This window comes from Ornithorhynchus anatinus, chromosome 2, assembly GCF_004115215.2.
Source record: "Ornithorhynchus anatinus isolate Pmale09 chromosome 2, mOrnAna1.pri.v4, whole genome shotgun sequence".
In the NCBI taxonomy this organism is placed as follows: Eukaryota; Metazoa; Chordata; class Mammalia; order Monotremata; family Ornithorhynchidae; genus Ornithorhynchus; species Ornithorhynchus anatinus.
The window spans coordinates 102842436-102860343 of record NC_041729.1 but is presented as its reverse complement, the minus strand read 5'-3'; the positions used below and the strand labels follow the sequence as shown (position 1 = coordinate 102860343).

Here is a 17908-nt window from a genome sequence, read left to right as displayed (position 1 = left end):
AGGCTCACAGTTTTAAGCCCCATTTTACAGATGAGGGAACTGAGGCACAGAGAAGTGAAGTGACTGATATTTGGTAAGCAAGTTCTGTGTACAGGACACTGTACCGAGCAGTGGGCCAGATAGAAGATAATTGGGTTGGACCCAGTCCCCGGCCCCCTCCAGAGCTGAGCGCTCGGGCCTCTACGTTCTACTGAGTACACTGTTCTAAGCGCTTAGTACAGTGCTCTGCGCTCAGTAAGCGCTCAATAAATACCACCGACGATAATAATAACCATTTAAGCGCTTACTCGGTGCCAGGCATTTTGCTCAACGCGGGGGCGGATACAAGCAAATCGAGTTGGACACTGTCCCTGTCCCACGCGGGGCTCACAGCCTCCGTCCACCTTTGGCAGATGAGGTCGCTGAGGCCCAGGGAAGGACTTGGCCAACGTCACAGAGCAGACAGGCGGCGGGGAGGGATTAGAACCCAGACCTTCTGACTCCCAGGCCCGTGCTCCATCCACTACGTCACGCTGCTTCCCACCACGATGAAGAGGAAGGAGTGGTTTGAAGTGGCAGTCAGAGAGGAGGACAGTGAGAGAGGGTGCAGGCGGTGGGGAAGGGAAGGCCGAGGCGAAAAACGGCATTTCAGAAAGGATAATAAGCAACTTGCTTGTGGGGTTTTTGGCACCGGGCCTTTGCAAATGGTCTATGCAATCCTTTATCAAACCTGAAGATTTGAAAAAATGACATTCATAAAAATACGATGCCGTTAACCTTGAAGAGGCTGCGAAAGTATCAGGATCCTAAAAGGTACGATCGTTGGAACGGAGGAGCAGCAAGGCCTAGTGGGAAATACACGGGCCTTAATAACGATAATGTTGGTATCTATTAAGCGCTTACTATGTGCAGAGCACTGTTCTAAGCGCTGGGGTAGATACAGGGTAATTAGTCGTCCCACATGAGGCTCGCAGTCTTAATCCCCATCTTACAGATGAGGTAACTGAGGCACAGAGAAGCTAAGTGACATGCCCGCAGTCACACAGCCGACAAGCGGCAGAGCCGGGATTTGAACCCATGACCTCTGACTCCCAATCCCGTGCTCTTTCCACTGAGCCACGCTGCTTGGAGTCAGAGGACCTGGGTTCCAAACCCGGCAACCACTGTGTGACCTTGGGGAAGTCACTTAACTTCTCTGTGTCTCACTTCCCTCATCCGTGAAAAGGGAGTGTACTAGAGGGAGCGGGCAGGGATTCCGGTGAGCTCTTTCCAAGCGTTCTTCCTCCTAGAGAAGCGGCACGGTGTCGGGGATAGAGCACGGGTCTGGGAGTCAGAAGGTCATGGGTTCTAATTCCGGTTCCACCACTTGTCCGCTATGAGGCCGTGAACACCCCATCTCTTAGTACAGTGCTTGGCACCTAATAAGCACCGAACGAATACCGTACTTATGATAAAGTCACTTCACTTCCCTATGCTTCAGTTCTCTCGTCTGCAAAATTTATTCAGTCAAATTTATCGAGCGCTTGGGGGTTAAGAGTGTGAGACCCATGTGGGACAGGAACCGTGTCCAACCTGGGGTGACTGTGGGTCAGGGAAGGGAATTGATTCTATTATTGATTCCTGATCTTTCATTGATTCTTGATTCTATTCTTGAGTCTATTATTTGCTCTTGATTCTATTATCTGCTATTGTTTTAATGAGATGTTCTTCCCCTTGATTCTATTTATTGCCATTGTTCCCGTCCGTCCGTCTCCCCCGATGAGACCGTGCGCCCGTCAGAGGGCGGGGACTGTCTCTATCTGTTACCGATTTGCACATTCCAAGCGCTTAGTACAGTGCTCTGCACATAGTAAGCGCTCAATAAATACTACTGAATGAATGAATGGACTTGCCCAAGGTCATACACGAGAGAGGTGGCGGAGCCGCGATTAGAACCCACGACTCTCTGACCCCCAGGCCCCAGCTCTAACCACTAGGCCATGCCGCTTCCTCACGGCAGCCCCGTACCGTATTTTATGCTGATTTTAAACCCCTGTAAACACAAACTCATTTGTTACTGAGACGAGGATTGTGTTGCGGAAGCTCAACCCCAAGGTCACATCGTCTACATTTAATAAGAGCCGTTGAATGCTAGTTCATCTGCATTCCGCGGTCTTTGCTTTTAGTTTCTCCTTTCGGTTCGCTTCCTGCAATTTTCGGGGTTTTCATTCCAATCAGGAAACAATAGGGGAACAGGTTAACATACCACCTGCACATCTGCATAATGGCATGAAAGCATCATCTAGCATGGCTAAATGTCGGTTTAGTAAATCGGAGCGGCTGGATTCAAATCCTGACACAGCAGCACTCTATTCATTAAGATGATGACTTTTTCCATCGGGATTATAGAGTATTTCCACCCCCCCGAAGTCAAAGTACAAACCCAACACATACAGAGTAAGCTGAGTTCTACGTGAAAGGTGCGGACTTTAATCAGAGAAAATCTAGAATGTCCCTGAGCAACTCTATTACTGCTTTCACTAAATTTGCTAAAACCCAGGTGGTCCGACTCTGAGGCCCGGGTTTTTTCTACTCTGCCGTACCGTATCTCAGGTGTTCCAAAATGGCTCCCTTCCAAGGAAGCTCACGAGGTGGGAAACTCGGGGAGCTGGTGGGCAGCTACAGGCCGCTCATGCGTTATCTAATCCCTCTGTCCCCCATCACCCCGGAGTCTCCCGGCATTGCTGTTGACTGTAAGATCGGTGCGTGCAAGGAATGTGTCTGTTTTTTGTTATATTATACTCTCCCAATTCACACTGTAAGGGCTCAATGAATCCGATCCAAGCTGGGCCCCCAGGAGTGGTCACCATGGCAGCCTTGGCCGAGACTGAAGCCCAACTATAATAATATTAATAACGTTGGTATTTGTTAAGCGCTTACTATGTGCCGAGCACTGTTCTGAGCGCTGGGGGAGATACAGGGTCATCAGGTCGTCCCACGTGAGGCTCACGGTTAATCCCCATTTTCCAGATGAGGTAACTGAGGCACAGAGAAGTGAAGTGACTTGCCCACAGTCACACAGCGGACAAGTGGCGGAGCCGGGATTCGAACACGTGACCCCTGACTCCCAAGCCCGTGCTCTTTCCACTGACGCACGCTGCTTCTCTGAGCGGGGCTGAAGTGCTCAGTGGTCCTGCTTAACGTGACTGGGGGAGGGAGGGATTCACGACCCTCATCCCGAAGGATGTGGACTGAAAAAATGGCAAATAAATTGCCGAGACCAAAAAGCTAGGTGCTTGTCACCGCCTCTCCCTCCATTCTCCCCAGCCTTTGCCTCACACTTTACTAAGATCTCCAGGAGTCAGTCAGTCGTATTTCTTGAGCGCTTACTGTGGGCAGAGCACTGTACCAAGCGCTTGGGAGAGTACAACAAAACCATAAATGGACACGGTCCCTGCCCACAACCAACTTCCAGGTCTAGAGGGGGAAGTGACCTGTAGACTTGAAAAGGGAGCGTCCTCTCTTAAAATAGCCACTGGCTGCAGTGACAACTTACTAATTCCTGCTGCCTAGTTGAGCGATCTCAGGGCGGTTCGAGTTAACCAGGTCGCGTTGACCCACGATCGTGACTGGGAGAGAGTCATATCGGGTTACTCGATCGAAGAGTCGAAAAGTTGAACGGTTCGGGAGAGGTTCGGATCGCTTCCCCGGTGATAGGCTATGAGGGGTGTTATTGGTGGGGAAAGTCAGGTATATTACATGCTAATAATAATGTTGGTATCTGTTAAGCGCTTACTATGCGCCGAGCACTGTTCTAAGCGCTGGGGTAGATGCAAGGCAATCAGGTTGTCCCACGTAGGGCTCACAGATTTCATCCCCGTTTTCCAGATGAGGGAACTGAGGCACAGAGAAGTTAAGTGACTTGCCCAAGGTCACCCAGCTGACAAGTGGCGGAGCCGGGATTAGAACCCGTGACCTCTGAGTCCCAATCCCGGGTTCTTTCCACCGAGCCACGGGAGCCTCATCCGTTGCTACCTATTTAATCTGACGTCAAGACGGGGGCAACCGCTTCACCGTCCCCTTAAGCATCCTTCTGGTGCCACTGTGAGCTAGGTGGCCCAGTGGTTTGACCCAACAATGGAACAATGGTTCTGACACCCCTAAGACGGAGGACAGTCAGTCCATCGTATTTCCTGAGCGCTTACGGCGGGCAGAGCACTGTGCTAAGCGTTTGGGAGAGTGCAATATACCAATAAACAGACACATCCCCTACCCGCAATGAGCTTACAGTCTAGAGTTGTTAGAGAACCAGAAACAGCGGAGGGAATGTGCAATTCTAAACGAACACACCGACAGGAAGAGCACATTCGTTTTTATACCCAATAACCTCACAGCCAGTCGGACAATGGAGAACAAGGCAACTATATTTGAGTCCTGACTATAGATATGTAAATACTTTTTCTTTTTCCCATTAACTCCAGAATCATCCATTACTTTTCTTTACAGTAAAAGAGATTCACCTTTGGGTCACCTAATTCTCTTTTTGGCTTAGACTCCATTTCTGTATCTCAGTGGTACTAACACAACTTTAGTACAGAGTTTATGGCTCCCTGGAGATAATGAATTGGGCACATACCGTCCAATGTATTATTTGTTCTGTTTTGCCTCTTTCAGGGGAAAAAAAAAAATAGGGCTTTGGACGTTGTTTCCATTTTTCTCCTCATTTATCAATGTTGTAATGGCTGTTCCTATTTTTCTGTGCTTTATCTGTTAGGCTATTTTGCCCCCATCTGTCACTTCCGCCCGTGCCTATAATGATATTCATTCGTCCCTACCACTCTCTCTCGGTCTCATCCTGAGGGGAAAAAAGTAAGCTTTCTTATTTTAAAGAAGAACAAAAGGGAATGGTGGGCACGGGTATCGGTGGCCTCTGAGAAGAAGGTCCGGCTTAGCTGGCCCACAAAGCACCACTCCCTCACTAAGTTCAGATAATAATGTTGGCATTCGTTAAGCGCTTACTATGTGCAGAGCACTGTTCTAAGCGCTGGGGTAGATACAGGGCGATCAGGTTGTCCCCCGTGAGGCTCAGAGTCTTCATCCCCATTTTCCAGATGAGGGAACTGAGGCACAGAGAAGTGAAGTGACCTGCCCACAGTCACACAGCTGACAAGTGGTAGAGCCGGGATTCGAACTCATGACCTCTGACTCCCGAGCCCGGGCTCTTTCCACTGAGCCACGCTGCCTGCCGCAGATAAGAGGACTGTGAGCCCCGTGAGAGCCAGGGACTCTGTCCAACCTGGCCCTAGCGCTTAGAACAGTATTTGGCACATAGTGAGCGCTTAACAAATTCCACAATTATTATTAGCTCCTCAATCAATCAGCGGGATGCGCTGAGTGCTAGCAATGCAGAGTGCTTTACTAAACGCTTGGGAAAATAGAATACAACAGAGTTGGGAGATGTGTTCCAATCAATCATTCCATTAGTGGGATTTATAGAGCGCTTACTGTGTGCAGAGCACTGTATTAAGTGCTTGGGAGAGGACAATGTAACAGAGTCGGTAGACACGTTCCTTACCCACAAGGAGAGTACGGTCGACAGTCTGTCTGTCTGTAGAAGCAGCGTGGCTCGGTGGAAAGAGCCCGGGCTTGGGAGTCAGAGGTCATGGGTTCGAGTCCCTGCCCTGCCACTTGTCAGCTGTGTGATTGTGAGCAAGTCACTTCACTTCTCGGTGCCTCAGTTCCCTCATCTGGAAAATGGGGATGAAGACCGGGGGCCTCACGTGGGACGACCTGATTACCTTGTATCTACCCCAGCGCTTAGAACAGTGCTCGGCACATAGTAAGCGCTTAACAAATACCAACATTATTATTATTATTATTATTATTATCATCTCCTCCCATCTCTGTTTTCTGCTGCCTCTCTGGTGGTGCAGCAATCCAGTGGGGGATATTAAGGGCAGGGACAGGGGAGGCAATCAGTGGTTATTAGGATGTGATTCTCCCATAACATGAGTTTATTCAACAACAGAACTATTATAATACTTTGGAAATGACTGTCCTTTACCAGATAATCGAGGCATTCTCTAAGCTTTAAAGGAGGACATAATTTGTATGAGGTGAAGCAAACTAATACCAACGTGGTATGCAATTTGCAGAGGGTAGGAGTGTGAACAATCCTTCACACCTATTCCCTCTGCCTGGAACACTCTCCTACTTCATCGACTTCATGCGTGCAGTGAAAATAGGTACTTTTAGAATGTTCTTAATAATACTAGTATGGTGTTATCGCTAGGTGTCAAGCACCGTTCTAGACGCTGGGGTAGATACAAGGTAATCAGGTTGTCCCACGTGGGGCTCGCAGCCTTAATCCCCATTTTACAGATGACGTAACTGAAGCCCAGAGAAGCTAAGTGACTTGCCCAGAGTCACACAGTTGATACGTGGTGATGCCTGGATTAGAATCCAGGTCCTCTGACTCTCAAGCCCGTGCTCTTGCCACTCAGACACGCTGCTTTTATAATGATTCTGGAGGGACTGGCTCAGAATGAACAGGGATGTGGAGGAGACGGCAGATGGAATGCTTGGGAACCTACAGCCCTTAATTCATCATTATTAGATTCATCATCATTAGATTAGACGATGATGAAGACGACTAGGATGATGATGATAATGGTATCTTTTAAGCGCTTTTGATGCGCCAAGCTCTGTACTGGGGTAGAGAGACGATCATAAGGTCCCACATGGGGCTCACAGTCCAAGTAGGAGGGAGCACAGGGACGAATCCCCATTGTTCAGATGAGGGGACTGGTGCACAGAGAAGTTAAGTGACTTTCCCAAGGTCACACAGCAGGTAAGCGGGAGAAATGGGATTAGAACACACGTCTTCTAATTTGCAGGCCCATGCTCTTTCTGCTGCTTCCCTTCCATTCATCCTCCCAACCGCTTAGTACAGTGCTCCACACACAGTAGCAGCGTGGCTCAGTGGAAAAGAGCCCCGGCTTGGGAGTCAGAGGTCATGGGTTCAAATCCCAGCTCTGCACTTGGCAGCTGGGTGACTTTGGGGAAGTCACTTCACCTCTCTGTGCCTCAGTGACCTCATCTGTAAAATGGGGATGAAGACTGTGAGCCTCACGGGGGACAATCCGATCACCCTGTATCTGCACGTGTAGCTCTGCACGTAGTAAGCACTTAACAAATACTAACGTTATGATTATCATTACAGTAAGTACTCAATAAATAGGATTGAATGAATGCATCCCAAATCTATGAAATGCAAATTGTGCCTACGTGTTCCATATCTGTGCTAATTCTGCCTCCCCTCTTAGCGTGTAAACTCCTTGATGGCAGGGATCGTATCTTGTCTTTGTAATTTCCCTCAGCTCCAAGGTCAGTGCCTAAATTACGGGGGCTGAATAAAGACTGTTGAATGAACTAACCAGGAATAGACACTCTTCAGAATTCCAGAAGTCTGCAACTGTAATTGCTTTCTAAAATGGATGAACATATCAAATAGGTGGTTTGTGGGTTTGCTCTGGATCCATTTATTTTCTCAGGAACTCCCCTAAAAGGTTACTTTCCCCTCACTGTTTCACTGTCAGCTTCTAATTAATGAAACTCTTTGGAATGATTTAATTTCTGCTGTGAAAACAGCTTAAAGAAAAAAAAATGTGCAAAACTGATGACAACTGTCAATTTTACCCTGTTAGAATTAGTCACTGTGTTTCTAAAATACATCTGAAGCAAAAAATCACCTGTTTGCATTCCCCACTATTATTTTGGGGCAGAAGTGTTACTTGAAGAGCAAATTAAAGTCCATTAGATCAGATCTGCAATGAAGAAGTAATGGCTGAATTCCATTCTGACTCCTGGGACTGAATATTAATGATGATGATGATGGTAAAAATAATAATAATAATATTTGCTGAATCTCTATTCCAATTCGTACCACATTATTGGCTATTATTGTTGTATTGTACTATCCCAAGTGCTCAGTACAGTGCTCTGCACACAGTAAGTGCTCAATAAGTACGACTGAATGACTGAATTGAATGAATGAATGATTGGTTAACGGGTCCAGCGCAACAACAATCTATTTCTGGCTGATCTGAGGTTATTCACAAGAAGCTAACAACCGGAAACCTCGTGATCCAGGTTATTCAGCAGACAGATTTCAGTTTGTTTCACTAATTAAGCCTTCTACAGGCTGTGTGATGCCTGGGTAAATTTGGAGATGTTTTAACTACATGAAGCAGGTCCTCTGGGAACTTTCTTTCTGGAATTTTATGCTAAACACACATCCAAATTAATGGTTGACTTTTTGAAAACCAGGAAAGATCCCAAAGAACTTTCACCGGCTCCGCCGTCGTTACCCTAGCCTTTTGGGACATAACTTCAATACTCCAAATTTGTCCTAAATAAAGCGTTAACTGGTTCACGTTGAACCCCATTTTGCCCCTCGCGCCATCCCCTCTCCTCCCCGCGCCGACGGTCCCTATAGTCTCAGCCAAATGCCAAGGTCACGCGGCAGAGAAGTGGTGGAGCCGGGACCAGAACACTGATCCTCTGACTTCCAGGTCCGCTCCCTACCCGCTAGGCCGGGCTGCTTCACCTTCATACAACTTCACTACCGCTTCTCCACTTCTTACAGCTATGCGGAGGAAATCTTGAAAGTTGGAAAAAGCCCTTCACTTCACCTTGCATTACTTATGCTGGGGAGACCGGGTGCCCCAAAAGCCAAACAACTATAACCTCTGGGACAAGATATAGAATCCCGCTCAAGAGGCATGGCGTCTTCCTAATTTTCAATTTCTCCCCATTTGCCGTCTTGCTTTCTCGGTTCAGTCGGTTCAATCAATCAATCGGTGGCATCAACTGAACGCGTGCATAACACTCTACTAAGTGCTGGAGAGAGTACAACAGAGTAGGTATACCCAGCGCTTAGAAGAGTGCTTGGCACATAGTAAGCGCTTAACAAATACCATCATTATCATTATTATACCCTATCCCTGACCACAGTGAACTTACAATCGGGTCGGACAGACGGACGTTCAAATAAGTTATACTCCAGGGAAGCAATGGAGCATAAGGAAATGTACGGAAATACTGCTCACTTTGGGCAGGAAATGGGACTACCAACCCTGTTGTATAGTATTCTCCCAAACGCTTAGTACAATGCTCTGCACCCTGTATAATATTCACTGATAAATACCAATGATTGTGGGACTGAGCCTATAGGGTGAGTTAGTTCTGCAATATAATGTGTTTGCTTCATTCCTAATGGACCTCTTGCTACGAAAAACTCACGTTATAGTTTCCCCCGCCTCGACCACCGCCAGGCACATGCTCAAAACTATTTCTTCACACACCGTATCTACTTGAGCCAACGTATGGATCGGGCTGTGAGTCGATAGACGCTCAACATAAAACAAACGGTCCCAATTCCTCAACGCTGTCTTATCCAAATCACACACCGAACACGCGAGCTATTGGAAAATGAACCGTTCTCGAACTGCCGCAGGATGTTTCACGTGTATAACAAAGGAATTGATTTCTGAGCCTTAGGAATACTGGGGCTATTAAATACTACTGCTTTGATGCTATGGAAACTAGAAGATTCCCAAATTTTAGGGGTAAAAACAAACAATTCTTATTTTGATCTAATTTCTTCTAAGTGATGTAAACAAAATTACCTACATTTGTTCTACATTAAAATACGAGACTAATGGATTTACCCTATAATCTGTAAATCTATCACCTCTGGAGAATGAAATTGATTATTTTAATAACTTGAAATCAGATTTCCTGCATTCTTTACATATTTTTTTCTTATTCCTCGACTCTTTGAGGCAAATATTGATTGGGTTATTTGTTTCAAGGTTAAAGCAAGGATACTGAAGCAATCAAATGCCCCGGTATTTGAGGTTATTATGAAACCGAGATGAGAAAAAGGATAAAATAATTTGCGTCACTTACGATGGAAATGCACGCTTTATGAAGAACCAGGTATAATGCTGAATATCTTCTAGGTAAATAGTTTAAGGTAGTTTCACTGTAATGTAGTCAATATCCTTCTGTTTATATCAAAACCAGGCTTATGCTGCTTATAGACAATGTTTGTTCTCGAGAGGTTCTCTGGTTTCCTTTATGGTAAGATTTACCAAGCAAGGTTAAGCGCTGAGCAAAACCTAAATGGCTACACTGCTCCCCAGTCAAAGCAACTGAACCCCATAATAATAAATCCTATAGCAGTGAAGCAGCGTGGCACCGTGGACAGAGAACGGGCCCGGGCGTCAGAAAGTCATGGCTTCTAGTCCCGGCTCCGCCGGAGCATAGCTCGGTGGAAAGAGCCCGGGCTTGGGAGTCAGAGGTCATGGGTTTGAATCCTGCTCTGCCACTTGGCAGCTGGGTGACTGTGGGCAAGTCACTTAACTTCTCTGGGCCTCAGTTGCCTCATCTGTAAAATGGGGATTAAGACTGTGAGCCTCACGTGGGACAACCCGATTACCCTGTATCTACCCCAGCGCTTAGAAGGGTGCTCTGCACAAAGTAAGCGCTTAACAAATACCAATATTATTATTATTATTATCTGCCGTGTGACCTTGGGCAAGTCACTTCACTTCTGTGTGCCTCAGCTCATCTGTAAAATGGGGATTGAGACTGTGAGTCCCAAGTGGGCCAGGGACTGTTTCTAACCCAATTGCTTGTATCCACCCTAGATAGTAAGTGCTTAACAAATACCGTAACTATTATCTCTGCTTATAATTTCAACACTAGTCCTCAGTTCCTTTCTCAAATCAGTGTTGTTGTACAGTGCCCCACCTGGCTCAGTGGAAAGAGCCCGGGCTTGGGAGTCAGAGGTCATGGGTTCGAGTCCCTGCTCTGCCGCTTGTCAGCTGTGTGATTGTGGGCAAGTCACTTCGCTTCTCTGGGCCTCAGTTACCTCATCTGTAAAATGGGGATTAAAACTGTGAGGCCCCACGTGGGACAACCTGATCACCCTGTATCGACTCCAGCGCTTAGAACGGTGCTCTGCACATAGTAAGCGCTTAACAAATACCAACATTATTATTATCATCATCTTATTAGATCGCCAGAGTTCCACGCACATCTTAAGCGCTTAGTACAGTACTCTGCACACAGTAAGTGCTCAATAAATACAACTGAATGAAATACGATTGAGTGACTCTTAAGCCTCCTGCCTTCTAGCTTCAGAGAGGAATCACTAGAGTAAATGCTTAGTTTGTAAGATATAAGAGGTTGAATATTCATCTGAATCCTGTGTTCCAGAGTACCAATTTTCCTTTAGGGTTGCTATGGAACGTTACCACCATTATTTACCCCTGCACCATTTGACTTCCAAATTGCTTTCCTGGGTTAACTCCTTTTATCTCCCCAACGTCCCTGGGACTTGGGAAGGGACAACAGGTGTTAAGATTAGACTGTGAGCCCATCACTGGGCAAGGATTGTCTCTATCTGTTGCCGAATTGTCCATTCCAAGCGCTTAGTACAGTGCGCTGCATATAGTAAGCGCTCAATAAATACGATTGAATGAATGAATCTTTGTGGAAATACAGCTAGCAGGTCTGCCAGAACCTCTAACAGTAGACTAGGGCGCTAGCCAAGCTGGATCATCAATCTTCTTCTTCTGGTAGAGAGGATCCAGGAAGCTCCTATACTAGACGTAGTCTCTATTTTTGTCCATAGGCATTAGACTAGGATTGATTATCTTTAAACTCATGGAACCTGTTCCCTGAGGCTCCTGAGGGAAGGGCTCTATTTAGAGACTAGAATCAAGCCAGTCCAGGTTGCATCATCCTGTCACTAAGTATTTCCTTGATATCACTCCTCAAATCCGACAATTACTCTCCCCAACTTCAAATCCATATTGAGGGAGCATCTCCTCCAAGAGGCCTTCCCAGACTAAGCCCCTCCTTTCTTCTCCCACTCCCTTCTGCATCACCCTGACTTGCTCCCTTTATTCTTCTCCGCTCCCAGCCCCTCGACACTTATATACAGATCTGCATTTTATTTATTTGAACTGATGTCTGTCTCCGTCCCCTCTAGACTGTAAACTCGTTGTGGGTGGGGAATATCACTGTTTATTGTTGTCCTGAACTCACCCAAACCCCTAGTGCTCTACACAAAGTAAGCGCTCAATAAATACAATTGAATGAATATCACTGGTCCAGTGAAATTTCCTTAGACATTTCAGTTGGCTTCAGCTCTGTTCAAGATAGAATTACATCCATTTATCTTTTTCGTAATATCACACCAGCCCGAAAATGAATACCAGTGATATCTTCACATCCAATTGTGAGAGACAGAATTCAACATATTTGGTACTCGGATGATGGAGTGTGATTAGCGCGGGGTTAAATTTTTACCTGATTTTTCATATTTCAACATGACGTTTTAAGAGTTCTGCCGAGATTTAGGAAAGGAAGGCTATCACATAAAACCTGCATTTTCATTAATCAGAATTTTAAGAAAGTTGTTTCAATTATTTGGAAATGTGTTTCTGCTCCTCTTTCCATGCCAAGCTGCCATTTCAGATCTCATTATGGCCAAGGACTATTTTCGCACAAGATTCACCCAGACCCCAGGGGATCAAGATGGGTGTGCTCTTTCTATAATTCTGCATTTCTCGTTCTCATAATGCTAAAAGAAGACAATAAGAAACGGACGGCTTCGAGGGGAAGATTAATGCTGCTTGAGATGATTGTTTATTCAATTCTGATTTATTTGATTAAATGCCAAAAGGCAATATTTGTTTAGATCGCTAAAGAAATATAACCTGACCAAGGATGCTCTAGAGCTGCATTCACTCTCAGTTTCCCGATAAAGGGGAAATCTTTTATATTAGATGATGTTAAAATGGCCTAGTGGATAGAGCACGGGCCTGGGAGTCAGAGGACCTGAGTTCTATTGCTGGCTCTGCCCCATGCCCACTGTGAGACCTTGGGCAAGTCACTTCACTTCTCTGTGCCTCGGTTCCCTCATCTGCAAGATGGGGATTTAATACTGTGAACCCCGTGTGGGATCCGATTATCTTCTATCTACCCCAGCGCTGAGTACAGTGCTTGGCACATAATAAGGGCTTAACAAATCCCATAATTATTATTCTGCGCCGGGCAGCAGCGGCACGGAAGAGAGTGGAGGGTGGAGACTCAAGTTTACTGAGCGGAAGGAGGCTGTGGTAAACCTCTTCCGTACTTTTACCAAGAGAGCTCCATGGATCCACTACCAGAACAATTGTAGATGTAGGTGGGGCGTTCTGGAAGAGATGTGTCCACGGAGTTGCCAGGGGGCGGAGATGACTCGACACCATAAGACAAGACAAATTGGTATTATTACTATTATTATTGTTCTTGGAGTCCAGGATGGGACACTGATGGCCAGCGCTACTGGCCGACAAACAGGAGAGGGAAGAGGAAAGCAGAAGAGTCCCTCCACGATGCCCCTCCCTGAGGGAAGAGTAAAGACTTGGCTGAGCCAATCAGAGAGAATTGAGGAGGGGGCGGCGGGGCCAGATAGTGGGGGAAAGGCGAGAGGGAGTGAGCTGTGGGCCCGGGAGAGGAGGACTATGGATGGACCCAGGACACAAGGAGGGATCCAGAGGACCCCCAGTCTAGGCTTTGGATTCTCCAGAGCTTGAGGATCTGGGTGACCGGGACTGTAGCAGAGCAAAGCTCCTGCCCCTGATAGGGAGAAAGGACATCCTATTTCTAGATGACTTGGAGAGATGAGACTGGAACCTGGGATGTTCTGAGAGAAAACAGAGGACAAGCATCATGGCGTAGTGGCTAGAGCACGGGCCTGGGAGTCAGAAGGTCATGGGATCTAATATCGGTTCCGTCGTTTGCTGTGTGACCTTGGGCAAGTCACTTCACTTCTCTGGACCTCAGTTCCCTCATCTGTAAAATGGGGATTGGAACTGTGAGCCCCATGAGGGACAGGGACTGTGTCCAACCTGATCTGCTTTTATCCACTGCAACATTTAGTACAGTGCCTGGCACATAATAAGCACTTAATAAATACCACATAATTGCTGTATTGTACTTTCCAAGTGCTTAGTACCGTGCTCTGCACACGGTAAGCGCTCACATTCATTGAGCTGACTGACTGAATGAATGATTATTTTTATTATTAACCAGAGGCTGGGGATTCCTTCGGGGAAGTATAGAGGGTCCCGAGAGGGAAAGCATTAGATCTAGGGACAGGCGGTTTGAACCAGATTTGTTTTCACCGTTACCTAGTTATGAAATTATAAAACTGTCGAGATTGCCAATCTTGGTGTGTTTGCCCTTCCACCTCCCCATCAGAAGGAAACTCCTCACTACTGGCTTTAAAGCAGGTTTCCAATAGCTACATTAGAAGAACAGGAGAATGGAGGCCTTTAGGGCCTAGAAGAGGAGGTTAGGGTCCCAATGTTCCTAAAGTGATTCTGGGCGCTCTTCTGGGCGGGATATAGGGCTAAAAACTACCGGTAAAGTCACAGACACATACAACCCGGCCTTAAGAGTGATGCAGTGAAGCCACCGAGTCAGACCTGTCCCTTCCGATATGAAAACCGGGAGAGCAGAGGCGGGACTAGCCCTGTTGGCCACTGGTCCAGGATGGGAGTGGGGAGGAGCGGGAAGGGGCTAGCTTCTCTCTTTTATCTAATAATTCTAGTACTTCTTAAGCCCTTCTCCGTGTCAGCCACTGTACTAAGCGCCAGCGGGGAATGCAAGTAAATCAGGTTGGACGCAATCCCTTCCCACATGTGGCTCACAGTCTTCATCCCCATTTTACAGATGAGGTACCTGAGGACCAGAGAAGTGAAGTGACTTGCACAAGGTCCCACAGCAGACAAGTGGCAGATCCGGGAATAAAACTCATGACCTTCTGACTCCCAGGCCGGTGCTCTATCCCTAAGCCAGGTGGCTTCTCTCCCTCTCGAGACCAACATCAAAGAACGAGATTCCAAACGGCAGCTGCCAAAACCGCCCCCCAAAAAGCAAATAAAAAGCAGGACAGAGGGCATATTTCCCAGTATCCCCCACCAAAATTAAAAAAAAGGAAAAAATCTAGGAGAGGGACAGCTCAAGGCCTTACTCTCACAAATAATAATAATAATAATAATAATAACAATAATAATGATGGTATTTGTTAAGCACTTACTATGTGTCAAGCACTGTTCTAAGCCCTGGGGTAGATTCAAGGTAATCAGGTTGCCCCATGTGGGACTCACAGTCTTCAACCCCATTTTCCAGATGAGGTAACTGAGGCCCAGAGAAGTTAAGTGACTTGTCCAAAGTCACTCAGCTGATAAGTGGTGGAGCCGGGACTAGAACCCACGACCTCTGACTCCCAAGCCCAGGCTCTTTCCACTAAGCCACGCTGCTTCTCAAGAGTGTGGGGTTCATTTAAGAGATGGTGGGGAGAAGTACTTCACTAGTGGGACTATGCCGCTATTGTCCAACAACTAGAAAAAGTAGAGCCCTGATCATTTGGGAGGCATCCTGACTTCCTCGAGCGCTAGCCAACTCACCGGTCGTAAGTATTGGCTGCCTGTGTTGATCTATTTTTACAAAATAGAAACCCGGGATCAACCACTTGCTGGGCAACTATCTGTTTGAATATCTATATGAGTGATAAAAGAAAAAAATCAGATCGGTAAAATGCCATCACTATTCAGCTGAAAATATCAATGCTCATCAAAAGGCATAAAAAAACCCCGACGGGAGATCATTAGACTTTCATCGTATTCTTTTAAACAAAATGGCACGGGACGCTATTTTTAGACCGCTCTAAGCAACTGAAAAGGACAGGCGTTATGTTCTGATGGTTAAGGAGGGCCCGTTAAACAATACGTGAAGTGGAGATATAGCTGAAGGAATAGAATCTTTCCTTTCATGACAGCACCAGACTGTAAATTAATAGGTGGGAATGAATCCGAAGATTCAGCCGATAACTAAGGCAAGTTGTGCCAACTATCTTCAGAAGTGATCTGTATAAACGGGGTAAAGAATGTAGCTAAATATGTGGATCTCAGAAACGGGTGTGAGCGATCTGTCACCCCCTGCAACATTTTTTCTCCCAAACCCAAGCTGCCCGCTTTCCAGATTGCAGAGGATTGAGTGACTCCACTTGGCCCGGGCCGGAATAAACACCAAATGAACCTGTGACAAATGGGGCCTACTCTCAGGAAAATTGCGTGCGGTGGATTGATTTTTGGACAGCTTTATCATGTTGGGCAGTAAAGCCTTCATTCCTAAATCTTCTTCTAACTAGAGAGATAGGCGGGGTGCCCATTTGCATCACGCTGTAAGGGAAAGGAAATGTGTAAGGAAAACCAGAAGCCGCTCAGCACGAGAAGGTTCCGGAGTCTACGGTTTATCCCCGTAATCCACAAGCTGCTTCTGTTTCCCATCTCTGGGACGTGCATTTAAAACATCCTTAGGGCGAACATACGGCTGGGAACTCTTGAGTGTTCTGCACGTGCTAAGTGCTCAATCAGTCAATTGCTGGTATTTATTGAGGGCTTACTGTGTGCAGAGCACTGCATCACACTCGGGAGAGTACTACACAGCAGAGTTGGTAGACGGGTTGCCTGACCACAGTGAACCTCCGGTCCTGAGAGGGAGACAGACATTAATTGGTAGATCTTACTTGTGAAAAGTCTGAATGACCAAAATCAACATATAAAGAATTCAAATGCCTGCCACTGTTCATACCTTATATGAATTTGGTAAATAACATCTAACTTCATTCTCAACTAAAAATGAACGGACGAGATATTTAAACCTACGATCCCGGAACTCACTGCTGTCAAGGAATTCCAATTATAAAGAAGTAATTGCTTTATCTTTTAATAATGATGACAAGAATGGTGGCATTTGTTAAGCGCTTACTATGTGCAAAGCACTGTTCTAAGCGTTGGGGAATACAAGGTGATCGGGTTGTCCCACGTGGGGCTCACAGTTTTAATCCCCATTTTACAGATGAGGGAATTGAGGCACAGAGAAGTGAAGTGACTTGCCCAAAGTCACACAGCTGGCAAGCGGCAGAGCTGGGATTAGAACCCATGACCTCTGACTCCTAAACCCGGGCTCTTTCCACTGAGCCACGCTGTTTTAAGCAATGCTTTATCTCTTTAGTAGTTTAGATGAAAACTCAGTCCTGGAAAACAATTTCTTTTCTAGGTGGGGAAAAAAAAAAATCAAAACTGGAAAATGTTTCAGAGCCACGATTTTAAGATTTAGTATTCAGGGATACAAATGGATTAATCAAACCGTGATATTTACTGAACAGTTAAGAAGTGCAGAGCACTATGACAAAGTGCTTGGGAGAGTACAAATACAAAGTTAGTAGACATGATCCCTGCCCATAGGAGCTTACAGTCTAGAAGGGATTAACCTAAACCTAAATTGATTAATCCAAAGAACAATAACGGCAACAAAATTGACTTTTTTTTTCAAGTCTCTTGATTTGTCTTGGTGTTATCCTCGATTGAACTCTCTCATTCAACCCACAAATCAACCTGTCACCAAATCCTGTCAGTTCAACCTTCACATAGCTAAAATCCACCCTTCCCTCTTCATCTAAACTTTTAGCACATTAATCTAAGCATTTATTCCTATCCCACCTTGATTACTGCATCAGTCTCCTTGCTGATCTCCTGCCTCCTGTTTCTCCCAACTTCAGTCCATACTTCACTCTGCTGCCTGGATTATTTTTTTTACAAATCTGTTCACTCCATGTTTCCTCCCTCCTCAAGAACCTCCAGGGGTTGCCCAACTACCTCCACATAAAACAGAAACTCCTTACCGAAGGCTTTAAAGTACTCAGTCCCCTTGCCTCCTCCTACTTTACTGTCTTATGCTGTCGAGTCGTGTCCGACCCGTAGCGACGCCGCGGACACATCTCTCCCAGTACGCCCCACCTCCCATCTGCCATTGTTCTGGA

At 46.2% G+C, this 17908-nt stretch overlaps 1 protein-coding gene across 3 annotated transcripts in view; it reads right to left on the bottom strand.

The window, feature by feature from the left end:
• Positions 1-17908, bottom strand: part of TBC1D32 (TBC1 domain family member 32) — a 235422-nt gene that overhangs the window by 96422 nt on the left and 121092 nt on the right. The gene's annotated exons all lie outside the window — the stretch shown is intronic.